Source organism: Haemaphysalis longicornis, unplaced genomic scaffold (assembly GCF_048455015.1).
Source record: "Haemaphysalis longicornis isolate Haplotype H1 unplaced genomic scaffold, Haemaphysalis longicornis Haplotype H1 scaffold_7, whole genome shotgun sequence".
In the NCBI taxonomy this organism is placed as follows: Eukaryota; Metazoa; Arthropoda; class Arachnida; order Ixodida; family Ixodidae; genus Haemaphysalis; species Haemaphysalis longicornis.
The window spans coordinates 95,697,630-95,703,645 of NW_027526422.1; the positions used below are offsets into that span (position 1 = coordinate 95,697,630).

The 6,016-nt window shown below is 52.8% G+C and overlaps 1 non-coding gene across 1 annotated transcript; it reads right to left on the reverse strand.

The window, feature by feature from the left end:
- Positions 1-4,328: 4,328 nt before the first annotated feature.
- LOC144147441 (U5 spliceosomal RNA) lies at positions 4,329-4,450 on the reverse strand. The gene has a single exon (XR_013317934.1). It is a non-coding gene; the product is annotated as a U5 spliceosomal RNA (small nuclear RNA).
- Positions 4,451-6,016: the final 1,566 nt, after the last annotated feature.

Here is a 6,016-nt window from a genome sequence, read left to right on the forward strand (position 1 = left end):
GCAGCGACCTTCGCGCCTCCAGCATGTGGGCCAAGCGGGAGTCCAACGCGGGGATGTCACTCTCTGTTACCGTTTCGGTGGTCGCTCGCCGGACCGTCTCGTTTACTTGTGCGGCCCACTCGACGACGCTTCCGCAGCTCGTGTGGGTGCTGAGCTCACGGAAAGCGTTCCAGTCCGTCATTCTATGCGTTCGTCCCCTAGGAGCCGCGCTCGGGACGGGGAGTTCAAGCCCGACCTCTATAATATAGTGGTCACTCCCGAGGTTCATGCCCGTGTTTTTCCATCGAGCCGGAGTCCCGGTCGGCGCATGGATGAAGGCGAGATCTGGGGTAGTGTCCCGTACCGTTGAGGTGCCGATACGCGAGGGCTGCGAAGCATCTGTACAGAGGTTGAAGTCGGCATTCTCCGCTTCCTCCAGAAGATTCCTGCCTTTGGCCGTCGTACGCGGGTACCCTAGTTCCTTGTGAGCCGAGTTGAAATCCCCCCCCACCACGCATAGAGCGCCTGGGGTGAGTTGTCGGGCCCTTTGAAACATCGTCTTGAATCTCTGGTGGCCGTGTTGCGGGTTGCTGTACACGTTCACGGCGGTCAGGGAAGTCCGGTGACTCTTTTTACCCACGACCACTTCTATAGCACACATTTCGAGTGCTGTCTGGCTTCCCTGAGGTGGGTCGAGGGGGATGAAAGTGATCCCTTTGCGGATGAATATGCACACACCTTGTGCCGCTCCTTTGCCGTGAACGCGCGCGCTAGGCGGCGCAGCGTGCACGCGGTATCCGGGTAATTTGGGGGGATCTTCCGAATGTGTTTCCTGAATCATAATAATTTCCGGGGGTTCCGCAATGGTGCCCAAGATTTGTTGTAGTAATGCCTTGCGGCGCTGGAAGCCATTGGCGTTAAAGTGCCAGATTCGGAAGAAAGTCCTATTGGGAGCCATCATCACGGGTTGTTATAGGCGTTCCATGTTGTTTACCCGCAAGGGAGTCGATTATGAGTTTTTTGAGTTCTGCAATTTCTTTCTTGATGTTGACTTCCACGGAGGCGACTTTCTCGCCGAGTGCTTTGATTTGCCCGGCCTGTTTGTCGACTCGTTTGCCTAATTTATGGATACGGACGCCGTAGTTGATGCCGGCGTCCTCTACCGATGGGATCCTGATCTCTTCGCTGACGAAAGGTTCCTTGGCATTGCCGTTGTTAGTCTCCTCTGCAGATGGCTCTTCGGTCATATCGTCCTCGTCGGTGTTGTTCGTTGTCACCGCTCGCTTTCTGATTTTACTGGGCGGTTGGTGATGGGGCGATGTAGTGATTGGCTCACGGGCTGGCGTGAGGGTCGGCGGTCTCTGCACACTGCCGAGTTGCCAGCCTGTTTCTTGAGCCCTCTCCGTCGGTGCCGCCGTGCGCCCCAATTGCGCCGCCAGCAGCCTATTAATCATTTCTTTCTGCTCCTTGACAGTCTCTTGCAGCTGTACTATGATTTCCCGGAGCGCGGCCACTTCGCTGCCGCCGGCGTTGTCCTCTCTGTTTCCGCGGGGAGGAGGTCCGCTTGCCTTTCTTTGCGCTGGTTTCTTCTCGCCTCGCGCTGGGGGAGGGCAACCAGAGGTGACCGTCGCCCATGTTGCTCGATTATTGGAGAGACTGCGACCTCGTTCATTATTATTTTCCGTGCTCTTGCCTCTGTGTCGGCTCTGTGACCTTTGCCGTGCCTGAGCACGGACGCTCCGGTCGGGTAATTTTGGGAACTCGAAGCCGACCGTATAATCATTCGAGCCGTTATGTGGCCGTTCCTTGCTCGCCGCTTGCCGTTGGCGTACGACAAAAGGGGTTTTATATTTGTTACGGCACTTTCCCGTACCGGATGGATGGGGGCCTCCACATAGTTTGCACCGCGGTTTGCAGCTAGCTTGGTGGTTTTCCGGCGGGTTGTGTAACCCGCAATCGAAGCAGACCTTTTTTTCCGGGCGGGGGCAGACGTCCTTGCGATGCCCAATCTCCCCGCATGACCGGCATACTTCCTTGTGTTGCTTGTATAATCGACACCTCATCATGAGGCTAGCGAATTTGACGTACTGAGGAACGTTGTGTCCTTCGAATAAGATGATGATTGCGCTCGTTTCCCCCATTCGATGAGCGGCGAGTACAGTAGGATTGCAATCTCCCAGCAGGCATGCATTAATGTCTGCCTGCGTGTATGCCGGCGGGACACCGTATATGATGCCTTTGACTGTGTCGTTAGGCGCGGCACGATATGCGAAAATTTCATATTTGTTGCCTCGAAGTGCGATCGTCCTGACCTTGTCGTATCGATTAGCTCTCTCTTGGCTTGGAGTACTGATGACGATGATATTCTGCCCTACGTTAGGACAGACAGTGTCTTTCAGCGTCTCTTCCAATGGTATTTGGGCGGAGGCTGCCATGGCCGCCACGAATTCAAGAAGATCCTGCCTCCCGAGAGCGAAGCCGCATCGCGGGCGGACGATGATTTTGTGGTCATTTTCAGGCAAGTTCGGCATGCGCGCCGTTCTAGCGAGCTTGATGTTAGCTCTCTGCGTGATTTGCGCCCGCGTTGCATGCGATCGCTTACCGGGAGAGCGAGGACGATGCTGCTGCGATTGCCGGTCCTTGCCCGGCGGCCCGTCCTTGTAGGTGCTCTCTTCGCTCTTCTTTCGTCTACGTCGGGTAGCGACGACCCATCCCGCGTGTTCTTCCTCCTCCTGGCTAGCCGAGAGTGCCTCGTCGATCGTTGTTCCCCGCACTCGAACGGTCATACGGCCGGCGGTGAGGCCCACGTGGTCACCGGAGTCTTCCATCTCGTTCACCTCCATTGCCGCCAGAAGATGTTCGGATGCTTCCGTTGCTCCGTTCTTCACATCGGCGGCGTTCCCGGGCCCGAGGAGATCCGCGCCGGGAGTGGTGTTCGTTGCGACGGCCGAGGCCATCGCTGGGCCTAACCGCTGGTCCGTTAGGCCTAGCTGCCGATCGGCCACGTTGAGACTTGAAGTGGGCGTAAAACGCCGAAAAATGCCCCGATCTTCCAAATTCTTTCGCCGGATGATGCCGGCGATCGAACTGAAGCACTACTCACTTTTTCAGAAGGCTGGGCGAAATCCTTCCGTACCAAAACTCGAAACTTTTGCGGAGCCGATGCGACACACGTCCGCACTCGACGGCCGCTCGCAGCGCCCCCCTACCCAGTTCTTGAAGGATGTGCCTCCCCGTGCTGGTTCGGGCCAGTCGCTCATACTGACTCGTTAAGTGGGCTTCTATCATCTCTTGAGCTGTATTGTGGAGACCCATTCCGTCCAATCGGGCAGTGGAAGTGCCGGGAATGAGTCGAAGCGCCAATTTATAGGTTCGCCTAATTAGCACGTCTATTTTATCAAGGCCGGCCTTAGTTAGGAGGAGATAAGGGAGGGAGTAAACTAGCCGGCTTATGACAAAGCCTTGGAGAATGCGAGCTTTTTCGCTTTCGGTAATACCCTTATGGCGGTTGGTGACCCTGCGTACAAGTCAGGCCATCTGGTCCGCGGCTCGGTTCATTAGGCTTATGAAGCTGTCACTTTTGCGGTTGCTTTGTATTCCTAAGATTCGGATTATCGGGACCTCTGGGATCGGTTTGCCGTTTATGTGGAGCTCGATGTTCGGTTTCTGAGGTGGTCTTTGAGCCGGCGACGGAAGTAAAAGCAGCTCAGATTTAGATGGAGAGCAAGAGAGTCCCGCTCTGCCAGCTTCTTCTATGACGATGTCGATGCCCATCTGCAAGATTTCCTCAATTTGGGCATCGCTACCTCTGTTGGCCCACAGAGTGATGTCATCCGCGTACAGGTTATGATGGAGACCCTGAATTTTTTCTAGTCTCTTCGGGATTTCTAGGATGGCCAGATTAAACAAGAGTGGGGAAAGAACGGCTCCTTGAGGAGTACCCCTTCCTCCAACCGAGCAAATGGGGGTTACGAGGTCACCCACGTGTATGACAGCCATCCTGTCTGAGAGAAAGTCTTTGATATAGTTATAGGTGCGTACTCCAGGATTGATCGATTGCAGGCCTTTGAGAATGGCCTCGTGGCCAACGTTGTCGAAGACCTTGGTCAGATCTAGTGCTAGCACTGCCGATGAATCTAACCTGTCAGGCGAACGTCGTATGACGTGATGATGGAGTCTGAGCATCACATCTTGTGTAGATAAACCGGCTCGGAAACCTATCATCGTATGGGGGAATTGCTCTGTGTCTATGAGGTGATTTCACCCGCATGACACCACTCCGCACGCACGTGGCGCACACAGTACGAACTTGAATGAGTTGTCTGATTTTGGATTTCAAGATTAGGCCTCGCCCAAACGGGAAAGGCCTCCCAAAAATTAGCCTATAGGCTCATTGGAGTGTCCCTCCCCACGGTAATCTTTAGTAAAAGGCGAAAGATTATTGCGTCCAATTGAGGAGAGACCTGAGCGATGCCATGGAGTTGGTAGCCATCAGCATGGGATCGTAAATAGTCATGCAGTAGCACTAACTGGCGCTATTATTTTACTTACAATGGATACCGTTGAAAGTTGTAAACAAATGTTGTGCCCATAAATTTACATTTACAAACTTTTCGCAAATGTTTCTGTTATTCAAAAAGAAACAATAACTTCACTGGAAAGCTTTTTTTTTTTACGTTACACTAAAATTTTGTTACCGCGGTTGCGCTAGAGTGAACTAGTTGCGCTCTGCGCGATGATTGCGCCCTCTCTAAAAGTTTTTTTTTTGTGTGTGATGCGTACGTTTGCAGGCTTTGCAGCTTGCAGCTCGATGTGTGTCTGTGACGAAGCGTGGTTCTGTGGGTGTGTGCTGTGCGTTAAAAACAAAACAAGAAGCTGGAGCTCGCGGTAAACTTATGATTGCGAAGTGTGCAGTCGTTTAGTGCGTTTTTCCTTCGTGATGGATCCCGTCGAAGTGAAACGTGAATGCAATGCTTCCACGCCGGGCGAGTCAGGCGCGGCTCCTTCGTCAGCGGCTGGACCGAAGACCCCGTCCCTCAAAAACAAAAGCGGCGCTATGCTGCACTGCACATCGAGGAGAATGGCCCTGCACTGTTACGAGTTTTGGCGGGCTAAACGACCGGACTGCACCGTCGAATCAACTTGCGAGTTTGTCGCCGAGATGCTTGGAATTAGCGCGCGAACCGTGTTCCAAATCAGGAAGGAGGCAAAGGCGTCCGGTGGAAAGCTTTCGACGCCTTGTACTAAACGTAAGCGAAATGCTGGCAAAAAGCAGCTCACTGCCTCTCCGGCGCCTTCGCGTTGACTGCACTGAAGATGCCTGACTTGGAATCCAACGGCGGCGAAGATCGCGAAAGAATTCCTGAGACGTATGCATCCCGAAAGACACGGACAGCGCATCCTCCGCTGTGTGAAGTAGGTTTCAAGCGCAAAAGAATAGCCGTAACTCCTACTTTGTCTGGACGACATCGTGGCGTTGCAGCAGAGATTCCTTGCTGACATCTAGCGTTAAGAGACGCGAAAGCGGAAGATTTTGTGTTAAGTCGTGAATGTTAGACGAAGTGTTCTGCAAAAACTTCCATGTGGCATTGTAGTGGAGCCCCTACACTACGACGAATTTCAGCCATGAAACGGTAAAACAGTGGCTTTCAAGCAGAAGAAATCCGTAGTAATACAATGTGCACAAGAGACAGCTACATCAGCCATGTTTATGTGGGCTCTACTGTAAAAAGTATTGGGTTTTTTGTGCTCGCATTTCTGCCCTATCACCAATTGTTCCCGACAACTAAGCTCTCGTGGCCACAGGCCAAGAACACTTGCAACAGCCAATATAATATTCCAGATTTGGTACTAGTTGGTACTAAGGCATGAGGCTAGCAGGAAAATTGAAAGAAGCTTAGATCCGGATGAGACCTCCAGTAGCTGTCATTGTGCTTAGTGAAGATGAGTCTGACGAAAGTAGTTTCAACAGTGACTTTCCTAGCATTCACCCATTTGAGTATGTGCATCTGTTGTCACAACAAAACAGCCTTTATTA